Source organism: Thunnus maccoyii, chromosome 22 (genome assembly GCF_910596095.1).
Source record: "Thunnus maccoyii chromosome 22, fThuMac1.1, whole genome shotgun sequence".
In the NCBI taxonomy this organism is placed as follows: domain Eukaryota; kingdom Metazoa; phylum Chordata; class Actinopteri; order Scombriformes; family Scombridae; genus Thunnus; species Thunnus maccoyii.
The window spans coordinates 18,232,504-18,250,740 of record NC_056554.1 but is presented as its reverse complement, the minus strand read 5'-3'; positions in this window follow the sequence as shown (position 1 = coordinate 18,250,740).

Sequence of the window (18,237 nt, the reverse complement as noted above, 5' to 3'; positions counted from 1 at the left end):
CTGAGGCTTCTCCTCAGTTTCGTCCCTTTACCCAGATCCTTCAAGTTCAGAAATGAGAGGCCTCAGATGTTTCATCCCTCTCATGATTTCATAGAAAGCGTCTTTGCCTCTTCTGCCAGCCGAGTTCAGAAAACTGAAAATTGCCCTCATCTGATTTTGTGTGGTTGTCAAAGCTCTCACAGTGTCATAGTTCTCATTTGAGATCAACCCCCTGTCCTTGAGCTCGTCCAGGATGGCTTCTGTATCTTTCACCCCATTAATCAGAGCTGTCCGATGGCGATCCACGAAATGCTGACCTGAGGCAGTCAGGGAAGATAAAAGCATTGGAAAAAACACAACAGAGCTTATGTAAAGGGTTAAAAATGTTGTGTATACCAGACATAAATATGCAGAGTGTAAAGGGTTAAAAATGTATCTACAGGAATTAAAAATGGCATAAAAAGATGTTAAAAAGTCATCAGGACTTTGGTACAGTTCATTGCAAAAATAATAAGTTAAATGTGTTTAAAAATAGGCACCCCTATATTTTTTATTTTATTGTGTTTAATAGTGATTAAATTCCAAATTCCATTGTACTCTTCTTGTTACCGTGTCAATGCGATGCTTAAACAGGTCAGAGTTGAGTGGTTTTGCAGTAATGTGTTGAAATAGAGATGTTTAGCTATACACTGTGATGCTAGGCTAGCGGACCTGTTGCTAATGAGTAAGGTAGAATACAGAGTACAATGGAAATGCTAATGAGACACGTAAAAGGGGTTTGTTTTGGCTTGTTAATCAATCTGAGGATACATAAAGTGCTAGTGCATGTATCCACAGTCTGTTTTCCTGTATATTTGTGGTTGTTACTGACTTTAAAGGAGGTGAATGTTTGACAATGGAGTAGGAGTAATATGAGGTGTAAATTTAATAGTTACTCACTGTGAGGTTGTACACTTATTGTTTTATGTGCATGGGGATGAAAGTGTCGAACTTGGGAAAATGTTAGTTGCAGTGACAAAATAAGAACAAAAAGTTTTTTTGTGTTCTGTTTATTAATATGTAATTCAAGCACAACTGAAGAACAAGGACACTTAAGGCCATTCATTTTGGTTATTTCACAGTGCTTCAGTTTTCAATGTAATTACCTATACTATGATTACGTATGTATTTTTTGAAGATATTGTGGATATCTTGTATTTGAGGATACAGTAACTTACCTGATGCTACAATGAGTATTTAGTTGATCACCTCACGGAGTCAAGTGTTAAGTATTCTGATGTTGAAGAAGCAGAATAAATCCTGCAGACGAGCTGAACGCAAGCTAAAGTTTTCTGTCTCTTTGTTTTTACATAAAGCTGCAGGGTGTATGAACACCTCAGGTGGCTCAGGAGGTAGAGCGGTTTGTGCACTAATTTGAAGATAGGCGGTTTGATTTCCAGCTCCTCCAGTCTGCATGTCGATGTATCCTTGGGCAAGATACTTAACCCGAAATAGCTCCTGATGGCTGTACCATCAGTGTGTGAATGTGTGTGAATGATTAGATTTCCTCTGATGGGCAGGTTGGGACCTTGCATGGTAGCCCCTGTACCCATTCAGCGTATGAATGTGTGTGAATGGGTGAATTTGATTCATAGTGTAAAAGCGCTTTGAGTGGTCAGAAGACTAGAAAGGCGCTATACAAGTACAGTCCATTTACCATTTACCATTTACCCCTCCTGCCACCCACGAGGCCAGGGGGCAACACTTACTAGAAGTTAATAGCAGCATAAGAAATATGTAAACAAATTTGTCAGCTGACAAAGGTCAATGTATCACAGATATAAAAAGCATGTCTCTTGAAATTTACATTTTTCTCATGAATTATATTAAATACCTTACCTTGTTCATGATAACTGCTTCTTTTTTGGTAGTCATCTGAAATAAATTGGAGATTAAACTGCTCATTAGTTAATGGATATTATTTCCCTTAATTAGTGTTTTAAAACATAATAAAGAGGACATAGTATGCCTTTTGTGATTTTCTGCTATTTACATTCCGTCATGACATCGGATGTCTATGTTTAACATGATCAGAGTTCCAAAACTTCATGTTAACGTATGAAGAAATGCTCCCTGCAAATCAAAAGCCAGGGTTTCAGCCTGCTCTGGATGCTCCATTTCCAATGTTTTTCTCTACTTTGTTGACGGGGTGACGTCGGCTCGTCAAGCAAGCCCATAAACAGCCATCTGTAGCTTTGTTATTAAGGTTTTTCCATGTGTTGTTTTTCGTTGTCCACTCATATTTCGGATGCAATTGAAGCTCATACATGTATTTGAGAAGTTGGCATTTTGTGTAAAGAATGAAAAAAAAAGTAAAATCCTATTACAATAATTTGTAATAGGTCTCTGGAACCACATGGGCTCTTCAGGAGGGGGGCCTTAAAGAGACAGGAGCTAAAACGGCCTGTTTCAGACTGAGGCTGAACTGAGGGGCTGCATAAGGCTGCATTCAGACCAAATCCGGCAATTTGGTACAGGGGGCTACGGTGGTGTGGGCATGTTATTTGAGGTGCTGGTGAGACAAAGAAATACAATCCAGGAAGTAGAGTTGGAGTTACAGATTGATGCATTTAAGGACTTATCAGAAGCCAAAACACTGCAAAGCAGTTTGTAATACTCACAGACAGGATTGTACAACTCTGGAAAGTTATCACGGTGGAAAATGTTTTATCTTTCATCTCGATAGTTGTGAGATAAACAGTCAAATATGGCATTCACATTACAAAGTAATCTACTAGCAATGTGTGGTTGCATGTATGTGACCGGCCAACGCAGCGTGACGTCAGTTTGTGTTCTGGCAAAAGTGGTCTAGTTCAACTTCTTGCTGGATGACCGCTGTGTTTTTTTGCTGAGCTCTATGTGGTCTCCACCCCTGGGAGGACTGCTTTTTCACACATTGCCGGATTTGGTCTGAAAATGGCCTAAAGGGCGAGTATATGATAAATAAGGAGTTTCTTGAGCTGTAAATCTTGCAGTCAAAATCATCAGGTAGTAGTATCATCCAGATTAAAAATACAGACCTGTAAATGTGAATGATATATCCCCTTTAAGCTCAACAGGACAAAGGTAGTATGTGTGGATTAAACATGAATTGTATGTCATTTTAATTTACAAGCCACTGACCTTTCCGAATAATGCAGGTCCAGACTGTGTCCTTTTCCTTACTCCTCTTTTGTTCACCTTCAAGTTTTAGGCTGAAGTCTCTTTCTGCATTTCTTATGAACACTTCAAAGAAATTGGGGTTTCTCCTCTCACATGTGAGCTTCAGTTTCTGTAGAGGAAATATTGAAAAAGGCTTTAGACTTAAGGCTATAGACATTTATAATTACCAAAAACGTTATTAATACAGAAAAGTAGTAACAGCTTTAACAATTGAGCCATACATTGGGGCAGATTTCTGCAACGTCTGAGTCTGTTGTGAGGAAGAAATTATTCGCCATCTGAAGGGGCTTGTCGGGGCTTGGCTTTCGGATTCTTTTGGATGCATCATATTTTTCCTCTCTCTCCACTGCCTGTGAGGGAAAATGTTACATTTAACTTTTGCTATAAAATTGCTTGGCTGTTTCCATGTAGCCATGTAGTAAAAACATTGCTGCTACATTTTGTAATAGTTCATATTATTACTGTGACAGAATCAAATAACCTGTTGTAGGACTGGATCAGGTGGCACCAGGTAAACATGCAGGGTGAGGGATGCTTTGTTTGTCTTGTATATTAACACGTCATAGAAAACTTTCACTGGGAAGCCCAGTTTCTTCAGGATCATGACCCCTCTTGGAGAGAAAAGTGGCTGGAGTAGCTTGACATGGGATGATGTCACTTCAGACACTTTTTCTACAAAATCTCCACTGATATCTACATGGAGAACTGCAAAAATGCCTGAAATTGTGGGGTTGTGATCTGCAAAAAAAATTGCACAACTTGAGTGATGAGAAGAGCAATAGATGAATGTATGTATTTGCATGCTGTAAAATGATAAATAAGGTTATCTTACCTGTACATATCCAGTGTGGGAGATGCACCTCCTCTAACTTTCCAGCTGCAACTCTGATGTCCAGTAGGGGTCCTGCTGGTATGTAATCCGTGCATGAAGGCCTCTCCCTGTGTTCCTCCCAAGATCTAAACTGGTATTTGAAGCTGACCCTCTCCTTACACACCCAGCGCAGGGCAGACACACTGCATTCAAAGTGACCTGCTTCAGAACGTAAGCTAATTTTGTGAAAGGGGAAACAAATGACTGCATTAAGGAACATATAAGAGTCATTTTTAACTAACACAATATGCTACTGCACAATTATTGGTATAAAGCACTTGACTAATTGCACTAAAATTAGCCATCACTCTATATTTTGTGACTGAAGATGTAATCTTTACCTGTAGGTCTGGACAAAAGCCACTCTATTGACTTCAGGTTTAAGTTTAGTCCAATCACTTGAGTCCTGTTTCAGAGGTAATATAGTTTTCAATACATTTAAGCAGCTGTGATTATTGAGTCAGTTATATTTCCAAAATATAAACTACAACAAATTACAGAAACAAAAAAACTTACCGTTACACCACCACATGCTCCAATTTTCACCTTCCCTGCGGGCCCTTGTTAAAGAACATTGGTAAACATTAGAGCTGGTACATCCGAATTACAAAAAACATTTTTTACTGTACTTACAGTGCTGTGAGAAATTATTTTTATTATTTTATTATTTTGTTTTTAAATGATAATTTTATTTATTGAAGCAAGAAGGTTATCCAAGACAAAAAAAAAAAAAAAAAAAAGTAATTGCCCCAGTAAACTTAATAGCTGGTTGAACCACATTTAACTGCAACAACCTCAGCCAAGCTTCCGATAACTGGAGATCGCTCTCTCACATTGCTGTGAGGGATTCTTGGCCCACTCTTCTTTGCAGAACTACTTTAATTCAGCCACATTGGGCAGTTTTCAAGCATGGACTGCCCGTTTAAGGCCCTGCCACAACATTTCCATGGGGTTAAAGTGAGGACTTTGACTAGGATACTCCAAAACCTTATTTTTGTTTCTTTTGAGTCATTCAGAGGTTGACTTGGTCTTGTGCTTTGGATCATTGTTTTCTGCATGACCCAGTTGCACTTGAACTTCAAGTCAGTGATTTATGACCGCACATTCTCCTTCAGGAATTTCTGAAAGATTTCATGTTTCCTTAAAGTATGGCAAGTTGCCCAGTCCATGTTCATTTCATCTGTCCATAGTAGCTCTCCTTGTGGTTCTTTGGAATCCCAGAGGATTAGAAATGGCTTTGTAACTCTTCCTAAACTGATGTACTTCAATCACCTTCTTCCCCATCGCTTCTTGTTTTATTTTCTTTGATGGTGGCATAATGTTTTGCTTGTTTAGATCTTTTAGCCAATTTCACATTGCTGAAAAAGTTCTATTTAAGTGATGTGTAGATTTAACAGGGTTTACAGTAATCAGGCCAGTGTGTGCTTAGTCCAGTTGAACCCAATTATCACTGTGTGTAAGAATTGTAATCTACCAATTTCATTTAGCAGACACTTTTATCCAAAGCAACATACATCTGAGAGCTGATACAACACAAGCAGGGATCTAGTCAGGAGAGAACAACATGAGTAAGTGCTATAAAGCTAAGTTTGAGTCCAATAGGACATAGATACCAACAGGTGGTGCACAGAGGCAACACATAGAGTGCATAGATTGCATAGCAGATTTTTTGTTTTTGTTTTTTCTCTTCCTTCAGTCCATCAAGTGCAGAGGTGTTCATGAAAGAGCTGGGTCTTTTCTTTAAGATTGAGAGGGACTCTTCAGATCAAACAGAGTTTTGTAACTAGTTCCATCACTGGGGAACTACAGAAGAGAGGAGTCTAGCTAGCGACTTAGGGCCCTGTTGTGGTGGTGGTGGTGGTGGTGCCCAGGCAGAGCGTAGTGAGCAGGAGGGAGTGTAGACCTGAATGAGGGAGTTCAGGTAGGAGCCAGTGGAGGGATATGAACAGCAGGGTGACGTGCTGTTTTGGGCTGATTGAAGACCAGTTGTGCTACCACATTCTGGATCATCTGTAGAGGTTTGAACGTACAGTATATGTGGGGAGCGGATTACAAGACCCTGTACCAGGAGTGGCTCATTAGTGGACTTAGTAACTACAAGGGGAAATACTTTTTCACAGAGGCCAAGTTGGTGGTTGAAAACTGTATTTTCTGTTTACTCAGGTTGTTAAATTTTGTTTGAATATCTGAAACAGTTTAGCATGAGATATATACAAAAATAGAAGAAATCAGGAAGGCATCAAACTTTTTTACGGCACTGTACCTCTAGTTATATCTGGCCAAGCAGACAGAATAGGTGTTATTTTCCCAGCTTTTGATATATCCATCGCTAAGATTTCTACTGCCACGCAGTACAGAGGAGGTGAAAAGAATTTCATTAGTGGTGCAAACAGCATTGCAAAATAATAGATAAAAAAATGAACAGCAAAGTGTCTCAGCAATGTTTTCAAAGACAATGCCCCTTACTCTGGATAATCCACAAACCTTTCTGTGAACAGCTTAATTGGAACTACTTTTTAATGTCAGAGTGTTTAAAATGCAATATTTAAAGTTCAGCTGGTATAGTACAACACATTGTATCACTGTTTCACTATGAGAATGTCAGTAGGTTACAGGGACAAGCAAAATAATCAGCTAGTGATACATAGAGTATTGTGTTACCACAAGGATATTGATGTATCATTAATTAACATCAATAGCAATTAAAGTGAATGGTGGATCTGTCTGATATTTTAAGATTTCATGGGTATTTTGCAATTTTGTCATGTCCCATGCCGTAATGAACCATGTCCCAAAAACTTAGATGGCAAACCTCTGACCCACAATTACAGGACAACAGAAAGGAACAATGTTTTTTCAAGATAATTGAAACATCAAAACAAGAGGGACAGGAAGTAGCTATGGTGTGACCAAGTGTACAACATTTATGTAACAGTTACCCAGTTATGCATTGTACTCAAAACATACACAATAAACATACATTTTTTAAAACATTTAAAAAAAAAAAAATCTGCCAAATAACCATTTAATTATGCTTAAGTTATAGTATGTTACCTGTCTTACCCCTTTCTGCAGTTTTTCTCTGGATGCCAAAGGCTACAGGACCTCTGATGGTAAATCCCAGGTAGAAGGAAACTTGACGTGGTTTCCAGAGGCTGTTTCGCAGGTTGGCTTCCACCTCAATCTCTCTGCCACCAATAGTTGTATACAATCTGTAGTTTCGTACCTGTCCTTCAAATTGGAGAAGGCGTAACTGGACCACGGGATCTTGGAAAATCTTCTCATTGCCCCAGTAGCTGTTGAAGTTTTGTACTTCTTGCATTGCAGCCTCATTCTGTTTAAGAAATAAGTTCTCAAGGACCCGTCTGTGAACAATTCTGTTCAGATTCTGACCTTTTCCAATAAAAAACAGGGGGCGAAGGTACCTTGATCGAAAGTGTGTCTTATATGCTTGCGCATAAGAACAGTACATATCCTGAATTGATTGACTGAGGTCAAAGACACATTTGTCTTCACTGTCTGTTGGCCAATTCAAGAGAAGGGCTAACATGTTGAGCTCAGGTGCATTTTTTGGGCTTGGGGGCATTATTTGTCTGAATGCAGTCGAAAACTTGGGATCAGAGGCAAACATCTCTCCCATATTAATTAACATGATATGAGCAAAGATGTAGTTGACAAGAGATGTTAATGTATCTTTGCTTAAATGGATTTCTCTCCACCATGTAGTTATTTCTTTAAGCTCTGATTCAGTGTATTTTCTGTCAAGACATGAGAGTACTCCAGCAGAGGTGACTGACAGTTTTTCTTTAAGTTTCTGGATGATATCATCACATTTTTCTTTCAAGTGTTTGGGAGGTGAATGTCCAACATACTTCCTGTAGCATTCTGAGGTGTCCCTTGAAATGTATGGGGCATCATCTTTCCTCATGTCAGGCTTTGAGTAAGTCAGATATTTATCGAAAAATGCACATTTTTTCTCGACCTCGTCTCTGAGGCTGCTTATTAGACCATTAAATCTGTAGAGTTTGTTGTCTCCTAATGATCCCAGGACAGAGCCCATGGATACATTCTTGGCGAGAACTCTTTTCCAGGTTTCGTTCTGAGCAACTAGTTGGTCATACACAATGTTGCAAACCTGCAGGTAACCAAACTGCCCTCTGATGTTAAAAATATGCGAGACTTTAGTATTACCATGGTCTTTCATGTCTGTGTCATGTTCATTTTCAGCAAGTCGTTCTTCATCTTTGAAAGCTTCAATGGCCTTTGTGGCAAGTTGTAGAAATTCTTTGGTAGGAAACTCTTTGCTCTTCAGATGGTTCTTATAGACCTGGCCCAGTGTATCAGCAACAAATGAACTTTGGGGATCTCTTTTCTTTGCTTCTTTTGCCCACCTTTCTGCCTGATTGTCTGCACCATGTTCATTTTCAGCAAGTTGGTCTTCATCTTTGAAAGCTTGAATGGCCTTTTTGGCAAGTTTCAAACTTTCTCTCGGTTTAGCAGAGAAGTCTTTGTTCTTCAGATGGTTCTTATAGACTTGGCCCAGTGTATCAGCAACAAATGAATTTTTGGGATCTCTTTCCTTTGCTTCTTTTGCCCACCTTTCTGCCTGATTGTAGTCTTTTAGTTCGATGTAATAAAAACGAGCAAGTGCTTGTGGTAAAAAAGGATTTTGTACAAATATCTTTGACCCCACTTTTAAAACTGATGCACCCTGGGCTGGGCACTCCTTCCTTTGAATATCGAGAATCAGTCTAGAAAACCTTTCTTGCTCCTCTTTATTCTCATCAACATTGATTCTTTTCTTTGGGTTCTCTTCTTTTTTCGTCTCTCTTCTGGTCAGCATGTCTTTGACGAAACCAAGCAAACATGGAGGAATCTCATCTCTACACAGAGAGTTCAAGAAGCTTCTTGCTGTGTCACTTCTGGTCACACCTGCCTCACTCATCAACTCAGTACAACACTGTGCTATCATTGGGTGAGCCATGCACACTTTTTTTTCAGATCTTACATCGTGCTGGAAGGTGATGATAAGATCACTAAAGGGCTCCATTCTGTCCTCCAGTGAAAGGTGTCCATGGATGGAGTCTTTATGTTTGAGGAATTCCAGGCACTGAGACTCCAGGAGATATGAGCCTGGTACATATGCATTCAGCAGGGATAGGAAGGTCGCAAGCCGGGTCTTCAGTGGTTTATTTGCTCTTTGGACAGTACTGAATACTGTGCATGCTTGTTTGACATACGCTTGAGAGAAATTAGTTTGCATTATGTTAAAGCCATGAAATTGTTCACATTTATCCCTATACTTTCTGCTCAGCTCTTTCTTTTTGTCATTAAACTTTTCTTTCTCTCTGTCAGAGAGTGCTTTTTGTAGGACAACATGGTCACTCTGTAGAACTTCATCCTTTCTCACACAGCAGAGCAAAATTACCACAGGCCTATAGGTAGCTATCTTCTGTTCATCAATCTTGTCCATAATGCTGTCTTGGAGATTTCCCAGAATGTGTTCATCATTCAGTACCAGCAGCACGGTGTTCTGGTGGCCTTGACTGCCTGCTGTGAAAAGATGGACCACCTCTGTTGCAACATTTGTGATGTTTGAGGTTGAGCCTGTTAAAACAGCACACCTGAAGGACCTCCTCAAGTCCCACAACACCTGCATGGCCAGTGTGGTTCCCCCACATCCTGGTTGGTGGAACAGTTTAACAGTTGATATTCCTGGAAGTTTTCTTTTGTTCTGAATTTGTTGCTTAAGTGTATTGTATTCATCTCGTTTAATAAAAGAAGTTCCAGTGCCATCTGACTCGGCCTGTTCACTAATGTGAAAGTTTAACCATTCAGGAGGGGCACCTCTGTAAAAGGTCTCCTCTGTCTGCTCAACAACTTCTGGATCTAAAGTCTCTCCTTCGAACTGATTTGCATAGAGAACATCCAACAATGAGAAGGAATCTGTCATTTCACTTCCCACGCAAATTTCCTCACTTGTAGCAGTGGACAGGGCTAGTTCACTTGCCATCTTGGACTTTCAGTGTCTTGTTCCTTAATCAATGTCAAAAAGAAGAAGAACAAAAAGAAGAAAAAAAATTACAACAGTATATACAGTAGGTATAGTTTATGATTCAGTAAGTCAACAATATAACACTGACAGGGACCACTCTGCCTAATGAGTAAATTTACTTTTGATACTTTGATGCATTTTGCTGCTTATACTTAAAGTGATATTCATCCATTCATTTATTATTTTATTCATTTATACTTTTAAGTACATTTGCTGAGGAACTCACACCGGCCTGGCATCCTTCAGCTCTCTAAAGATACACACACAGTGCCAGAGCTCTGAAAAAAATCTATTATAATTCCAGTTCCCAAAAAGTCTTGTTCCCAGAAAAATAATGATTACAGGCCAGTGGTCTTAACCTCCAATGTTATGAAATCATTGGAAAGGATCATAACAGAGGAACTACGTAGGGAGGTGGGGCCATCCTTAGATCAGTACCAATTTGCCTATATAAGAAATTGCAGCACAAATGACGCCATCTCCATAATACTGCACCTTGTCTTGAAGCACTTAGAAAATCCTGTTGCATATGCCAGACTGCTTTTTATTGATGGTAGCTCTGCTTTTAACACTATTCATCCACACACTCTGTTTAAAAAACTAGCTCAGTTGAAGGTTAATCCTTTTTTGATCAAATAGGCCACAACAAGTGAAATTTAATTCAGCACTTTCTGATATAGTAGTAAGCAGGGCCCCCCCAAGGATGTGTTAGTTCACCCTTTTTATTTACTCTGTAAACAAATGACTGTGTCAGCCCCCAGCCTAATCACTTTGTAGTGTTACCCTCAGTTTACTCAAAAGTAACTCCTACATTGCCAGCCATAAAGCTGAGTGGACAGGTTCGTGGACTGGCGTGATGAGAATCACTTGCACATTAATGTAAGCAAAACTGAAGAAATTATCTTAAATCACAGATTCATTAGAGACCAGAGCTCTGTTGCCATACATGGCCATGACATCAGACAGGTCACTTCTTACAAATATTTAGGGGTCCACACTGATAGTGATCTTAACTGGCCCACATGTGGCAAGTGGCTTTGCGATAATCCATCAGCGCCTCAATTTTCATAGGAGACTCAGTTTTTGGTGTCTGCAGGAATATTATGTTAATTTTTTTATAGCTACTACAGTCCATCTTACGTTATGGTATTACCAGCTGGTTTGGAAACGTAACCATCAAGTTTAAAGCTGAAATATTTAGTCTGGTTAAAATGGCAGGAAAGATTACGGAAACGCCCACACCCCTCACTCCCCAAGACATTTTTGAGCAGTCCACTATTTGGCAAGCCAAAAGGATTTTATCTAGCCCTTTCCATGTGTTGAACTCTGAGTATGTGATAATGAAATCTGGAAGGAGGCACAGGGTCCCTTTGTGTAAGCACAACCATTATAAACATTCATTCATCCCTCTTTCAGTTAAACGTATTAATGGGAAACTCTGAGGGAACAGACAGAACAGTGGGGAGTCCCAAAGATAACTGCAGGTTCCACCAATTGCTTGTGTGCTTGTAAGAATGCAAAGTGTGATGTGTTATTGCTTTTAATTTATGTACTAAGATGTGTATGTTCTGAGAAATATGCCCTCAAATCTATGTTTTTAACAGTTGCATTCTGTCATCTCTGTATTCATCTTTAACCTGAAGTGTTCTTTAAGGAAATCTGATCACAGAACAGCAGCTCTGAACTTTGGATGGAAAACCCGGAGAAAAATTCAAATATTAACAGACAGTATAAATATTTACCAGCTAAATCATAAAGTCAGGTGTGTGCCTTTTATTCCAACAAGGAAATAAAATGTGCTCAGATGGCATTCATGCAGTCTGTTGTATCTCTTTGATATGTGCAAAAGGGGACAAATAGATTGTTTGTGGATAAGTTAAAGATAAAATTTGAACCATACCTGTCCCTACAGCTGGCTAGTGGCTACAGCCTGACTATGGGAGGATGAAAAAATTGCAGTTCAAATCCATTCACTATAAGCCTGTTTTTGCCTGTTTTATGGCACATAGTGCATATTTTTAAAATAAATGTTATAATGATAATAGTAACATATATATAACATCAAATTTTCTTGGGGGATATTCCAACTGTCCGGTTAAATCAAATCTGTTATTTGGCATTCAGTGACATGCTATTTTAATGATATAACACAAAATAATAATCAACATTAATATTCAGGGGAGACTATTAACCTACATTTTAATTGATTGGGGTGGTAAGAGACCTGGATAATGGATAGGGGGGTGCTGGCATAAAAAAGGTTGAGAACCACTGCTATAGACTGTAAAAAAAATATGGACATAGTCACCGTGACATCACCCATGGGTTTGTGGCCTGCCATTCTGAAGCCTCAAGTTTGGTGATTTGACCATCGCCATCTTGGATTTGACCATCACTGTGGAAACAGAATAAGTCAAATACCTAGTAGTATTGTTTTTATCATTAACTGCCCAAAAAAGGTAATGTGCTGGGCTTTATCTTAGCAAAAAAAGTCAAGAGCCATATTTGGTTTGGGACTCCCTGGTGTCCTATGTCTTAAGAAAGTAAAACTCCATATATGGATATAGATATAGGTGAACACATGATCAGGTCATGTAGCATCTCATGACCTTATGCCAATTGGTTGAATATTTGTAATTTTAGAATGTTATCCAATCAGATGGTTTTTCTTTGTCTTTGCTAGCGAAAAACATGCTTAAAACCCTTAAAACAAAATGTGCTTTCCAAAAAAACTGAACAGCCAACTCCTTAGAGGGTCTTTATATCACAACAAAACCCTGAACAAGACTTTTTAGAAGACCAAAATGTTACAATTAACTTTCATGAACTGAAAACACACTGTGAAATAGAGGCAGCTACACCTATACTTTGCGAATCTGGGGTTCAACCTAGTTATGTTTCGTAATCAACATTGTTGCCGTGGCACCGACTTGTCCATCACAAGGTAGCTATAAAGCATACACTGCTTTATCGTGTATTTTACTCTAAATGGGACGATCATTTACAAAATGAACATCATGATGTATTGAAGGAGACTTGAAACTAATGATTGAGACCATAAACTCATTAGGAAAGTGTTTACTGAGGTAATAAATTAAGTGTGAAGTGGGGTCATTTTCCCATAGATTTCCATACAACTGGAACAGGGTATGCTTTAGGGCGTGGCTACCTTGCGGTTGACAAGTTGCTACCATGGCGACAACGTTGATTACATAATGTAATGTCTCTCAAGAAGGCGGTACTGCCCCCAGGGGGCATTTAGAGCACACTGGGGGGCGCTGGAAGCAATATTTTTGAAAGGGGGGCATTGAGGTGTTCTTGGGGGGCATTTATGTGTGTCTGTTTTTAATGCCAGTTTAGTCCTATATTCGAATGCACATTTCACAATTTCATGAAATTCAATTTCATCATTAGACTTCAGGGTTTTCCTATATTTTTTCACAGCGCTGTCAAGTCTGATTTCCTCCATTTTACACGTGTAACTACATACAAATTTGTGCATTGGGCTCTGAGCACTTCGAATACGTGGGTGATCTACGCTCAACACTGTACTTGAATGCCTCCTGTGTAGACACATGGGGAAACTATGCTGGGTCAACAGCAGCTCTGAACTTTGGATTGAAAAACCCGGAACAAAGTTCAAATATTAACAGAGAGTATAAATCTTTATCAGCTGAATCATAGAGTCTGATATGTGCCTTTTCCAACAAGGAAATAAAAAATGCTCAGATGGCATTCATGCAGTCTGCTGTATCTCTGTGATATTTGCAAAACGGGACAAATACATTTTTTGTGGATAAGATAAAGATAAAATTTTAACCATACCCGTCCCTACAGCTGGCTAGTGGCCACAGCCTTTCGACCGCTGCAGGTCCGATTATTTAATAAACTGGATAGCATCGTAAAACAACAACAATCATATCGTGTCAGCAAAATGGCGTAGAACAACAAAAAATGCCAACAGTATTTTATTGAACACCTTGGCTATGGATACATATCCTTCTGCTTCTTTCCCAGTAGCCTCAGACTTCTTCATTGGTAGGCTGCTCTTGTTTTCCATTGGAACAATTAATAAGAATGCTTCTTGTTTGGCACTGGCACCATATTACTGATGCAAGATGTGACTGCCATAGACTGTAAAAAAATAAGGGTGTAGTCACTGTAACATCACCCATGGGTTTGTGGACTGCTGTTGTGAAGCTTCAAGTTTGGTGATTTGATCGTCACCATCTTTGATTTTTGGAGTCAGAAGCATAGATGTATAAAGAGAACTGGATACAGCGTCACAGGTGGGGCCCCGTTCATTCCTATGAAAATTGCTCAGTGGTGCATGAAGCCAAAAAAGCTACTTCCTGAAAACATACTGCATAGCTTTTATGGGTCCAATGTGCCCATGGAACATGCTCACTAGAAACTTCCACCAGCCAAGATGACTAACTTCCAGTTTAGCCCTCTGGCTAACTTGAATGGGAATAAAACAATTGTAGTTATAGATAGTGAAACGAGTCATTTCGCAGGGATTGTGATGCTCAAAAAATGTACTTGCTGATTTACAGATGTCTCTTTCATCTGTGTCAAATTGGGGTTACGCCATGATTACGTTACATAACACAATTAATGTTGTTGCCGTGGCACCGACTTGTCAATCACAAGGTAGCCCCGTTCTAAAGCAAAGGAGACTTGAAACTAGTGATTGAGACCATAAACTCATTAGGAAAGTGTTTACTGAGGTAATAAATCAAGTGAGATGTAGGGTCATTTTCTCATAGACTTCCATACAATTTAAGACTTTTCTTTGAAACCGGTGGAGTCGCTCCCTGCTGGCCATTAGAAAGAATGCTGGTTTAAGGCACTTCCGCATTGGCTTCACTTTTCAGACCAGGAGCTACCCGTTTGAGACACACCAAATCCATTGACAGATGTCAAGTTGACGGATCCCAATCATTTTCTATGGGGAACAGGAGATCTGGTCACACAGTGCATGATGGATACGGCACTGCGAGTTGACGGACCAACCACCGTATCTGAATTTGCACAACCACGACTCGACCTCAACTTTATGCAAATGAGTTCTGTCCAGCGCAATGCGGCCAGCTCATGAAACTCACATCAAATTATCAAACTAGGCAATGCTAATCAAATATGAATCCAGATTCTGTTACTGCATTGCCTATTTTACTGCTCAAATATTTTCAAAAACATACTACAGTGTACTGTTCAGCTGTAAAATGAGAAAGTTTGTGACTCGGCTGCCATGTTGAAAATGGTAGAGAAAAAACAAATACCGCCCAACTCGCAGTACGTCTGGTATGTGTCTGCACCATTGTAGCACTGTGGGCGGGTTAATATTGGAATAAATGGACGGCCAGTGTTCTGCCTGCCCACCAAGAAGTGCATGAACCTTGCGGGAGTGTGCACAGCTAAAGTGAAAACATTGTAATGTTTTTTTAAGGCAAAGTACTGTTTAAAACAGTATAATCTTCTTTGTCAGGTTGATCAATGATTACAAGGGCTCAAAATGTATGCCAGAGAGCCCTCATGCACTTGATGATTTGACAGTGGGACAGCCCTAAACCCTTGTGGATTTAGCTGAAATGTGCCTCAAAGTCCGTGAGTCCCTGAGTTTTGACATTGGGACTGGGCCCAAGATACAAGCAGATGTATTCCCAGGGCGTCAAAGACCAATGCTTTGACACACCTTGATGCGCAAGGCACTCTTTAGCATATATATGAGACACTCCAGGCCTTTAACTAGCTCCAATGTAAACCCATCCATGTTATTATTAGACACTCAGAGCAACTGCTCCAGTGTTATGCCAAGTTCTTCCTGCTCACCGAGAACACCATGCACCTCACGGGAGCACACACAGCTAAAGGGAAACTAGCCTCAATGATGACAAATGATCTGAGGACTATAGCTTTTGAACATTTAGGGTCATCAATGTTTTACGAGACTTGGTTGTAGTACCATTTCCTCGATACAAATGGTCTGATATCTACAAGGTTTCCTTGATTAATTTCTCAATATTTCTTAGGGGGAACTCTTCGGTGTTCTGTGACTGTGTTTTTTTAAGCACAGGATTTCAGATAGTTATACTAAAATTAGGTTTTTAAGTATGGAAAAATGATTGTGGGGTGTCAAATTCACTGTCAAAATCGTTCAAATAAAGTATGTGCTGATAAAACCATTTGATTCCTGTCAAACTTTGATTTGAAGTGACATTACTGAGATTTGAAGGGTGCATGCGTTATTTGGAAGAACTGATTGTTGCTGCCAAGTAATGCACCCCTATTATCTCAGCTTAGGTCATTATTAAACATATGAAATTTACACTCTCGAGCCAAAACAGGAAATACAGCCAAAATATCTGAAATCCCATGCTTAAAAACACATTAACAAAGAACACCAAAGATTTCGCTCTAAGAAATACTGAGAAATTAATCAAGGAAACTTGATTAAATTTCAGACCAGTTGTATTGAGGAAATGCTACTACTACTGAGTCTGATAAAGCACTGATGACCTTTAAACATTCAAAAACTACCCACTTCACATAATTTGTCATCATTGATCAACCTGACAAAGAAGATTATATTATTTTTAAACTGCTGTGCGCGCTCCCGTGAGGTGCATGGTGTTCTCGGTGGTCAGGAAGAACTTGGCATAACACCGGAGCAGTTGCTCTGAGTATCTAATAATGACATGGATGGGTTTACATTGACGTTAGTTGAAGGCCTGGTGTGTCTCATATATATGCTAAAGGATGCCTTGTGTGTTGGGGCATGACAAAGCATTGGTATTTGACGGTATCTTGGGCCCAATCCCAATGTCAAAACTCAGGGAGTCACAGAATTTGAGGCGCATTCCAGCTGAATCCACAAGGGCTTAGGGCTGTCCCTCTGTCAAATCAACAAGTGCATGAGGGCTCTCTGGCAGACATTTTGAGCCATTTATCCACACATTCTGTAAGTCCGCATCTCTGCAGAATTTGCCTGAGGGAATTACTCACAGTTCACCACATTATGACATTAAATCAGCGTTAAATACAGGGTTACCATGGAAAGCCCGGAAGTGTTAACAAAAAAACCCAATAACAACAAAAAAAAACCAACAGTAAACATACTGGCATATGGGTGTTCAGCCTGGCACAGTGGGTGGACTGGTATGCCTAAATGTACAAAGAAACATTACATTAACAAAGATTTAAGATACATAAAAACACATGACATCTGAGGAATGCAAGCAGAGGTTGTATTACACACCTAGTTTATTCATCAACCATTTCTGTTAATTTTTGCTTAATGATGCTGTTTTGACAAAAACGAGTAAATTGATTATTTGACAATAACCTCTCATCCACTCTGCAAGGCAAGAGCCTGGAAGATGTTCAAATCAGGCAGTCAGTCCCTTACTTGACTGTCGTGCACATGATTATTTTATGGATTGGATATTACTTATCTGTTTTATATTTTGTTTATTGTATTATGTGCTTGATGAGTGAGTGATTTTACTATTTTTGTCTTTCTCTATTTTTGTTTAAGTGAGCTCACTAAGACAAATTCCAATCAATCATGTTGATATGGCAATAAAGTATTGAATAATAAGTCCCAAACCCACAATCATATGTAACATGTTTTGGTGTCAGGTAACGTGATTTGTCATAAAGTACGATACCAATCCTATTTAAACCATTTCGAGCCGTCGCAGCCTCTTGCACTCAAGCACTTAGGCCTACCAGGTGAAGTCAATTAAGTCCGTGAGGGTTCAAGGTTCAGGGTTTATGGGGGGCATTGGGATTGGGCCTTGTTGACTCACAGTGCGTCACAGTCTGAGGAAAGGCGCATTAAAGGGTGTGGCGATGCAATCTGGGTGTCAAGAATAAATCCACTGCTCTCCTTCTCAGAGCAGGTCGAAAGCTCGGCGCACTTATGTTCCCTAATATTTTGTCACTTCATTTGGTGAAGGCACACACATATAAACCTCTCTGAAATCACACAAACTGCTTTTTTCGTGTTTAGCTCATCTTTCCAGTTAGTTTTTTTTCCAGTAGGCTATGACATACATCCCAGCGATACTGAATAAAGATTAATGAGTGATTCTTTCCAGCATCTGTCATCCACAACAGCTAGCAC